General features: G+C 48.9%; 1 non-coding gene across 1 annotated transcript; it reads right to left on the minus strand.

Moving 5' to 3' along the window:
• Positions 1-1,095: 1,095 nt before the first annotated feature.
• On the minus strand, positions 1,096-1,170 carry Trnat-ugu. The gene has a single exon. It is a non-coding gene; the product is annotated as a tRNA-Thr (tRNA).
• Between the last annotated feature and the right edge of the window lie 277 nt (positions 1,171-1,447).

A 1,447-nucleotide genomic window follows, 5' to 3' on the forward strand; every position in this document is an offset into this window, starting at 1 on the left:
GACACTTCAACCAAAGAAAGACGGCTTCAGTGGGTACTGAAAGTGCCACTAACATCGATCATCGTCCCTAGTAAGTACGTAGAGTGAGTATCTGTCGCTAGCGATACCACGTTATTTAAAGCGTCTTCAGTTGACCTGCCTCTTCTAAATCACTACTGGTAAGAACTCATCCCCCGTAGCCGACTATGATGTTGTAATCTTTTACATAACAGTTTTTCAAACATCTTAGCAAGAACGTTCTGATTGATCTGTAAGGCCATGAGAAGATGTGGAAACTCAGGAAAGCAAATAGTATTTTGTCTCAGATGCTTCGTTAGCTTGTATACCGCTTGTAATCTGCCTTAGTGGCCAACACAACTTTGTTTCACGGTTATTTAAGAATTTTGCGTCATTTCCTCGTACCGTGACGGTTCCTTATGTTTACGGCAGGCTTTCCTCTAACCCGTATCCTTTTTCCTCTCTCGGAAAGGAGGTAATGATCGGCAATAGAAGTTTAAGTGAGGTTCCGGTCTAATTCACTTCAGCGAATCGCCCCCCTCCCCCCTCTCCTCCTCCCACTCCCCCTCGGTTCCCCCCACCACTTAGTCTAAGTTGCGGGTCGTTCACGTAGAGCGAGGGCAGCCGCTAATCACGCAGGCTCTCCAGGGACGGGAGAAGCTTATTAGCAATGAGCTTCCGGATTCCGCGAAAGACCCCCAAGGTATCTCCGTAGCGCCTGTCTCCGAAGTGAGGATCCACTCTGAAATATCGCAAGTTCGGAGGTGGGGCGCCCCTACCGCATGTCTTGGCTACAGATTTTTCTGTCCGTGTCTTCTTAGTCTGTGTTTACATAGTTATCTCTTTCTTTGTATTCAGCTGCTGGTCGCTCTGTGGCGTTTCTAAGCATGTACATCTCGCTTCTGCCTTCGGTATGTGGTATGTGGCGAGCATTTTCGCAATACCCCGCAAACCAACGAGTGGGTGCTGTGATGAAAACACAGGTCCTGGCAGCAGTCGTCACCGCACTATTGAGTGACTTCTTCTCAGCCTGAAATGACAATTAAATCAAGACCCTACGAGCGTTGATATACATCAATGGAGACAGTTGAGAATGTGTGCCCCGACCGGGATTCGAACCCGGGATCTCCTGCTTACATGGCAGACGCTCTATCCATCTGAGCCATGGAGGGCACAGAGGACAGTGCGACTGCAAGGACTTATCCCTTGCACGGTCCCCGTGAGACCCACATTCCCAGCTTAATGTCCACACACTACATTCGTAGTGCCCCTGCCCCTACACTCAGTTACTCGCAGCAGACAATCTTACCGGGTCCCGTAAGAGTTCGGGCAATACGTGTGCATCCGCACACAAGAAGGTCAATGGCCGGTTAGCCTTAACTATATGAAGATGGTATCTGTTCTTTCGGACACGTCCGAAAGAACAGATACCATCTTCATACATCTTATC

Source organism: Schistocerca piceifrons, chromosome 7 (genome assembly GCF_021461385.2).
Source record: "Schistocerca piceifrons isolate TAMUIC-IGC-003096 chromosome 7, iqSchPice1.1, whole genome shotgun sequence".
Taxonomy (NCBI): Eukaryota; Metazoa; Arthropoda; class Insecta; order Orthoptera; family Acrididae; genus Schistocerca; species Schistocerca piceifrons.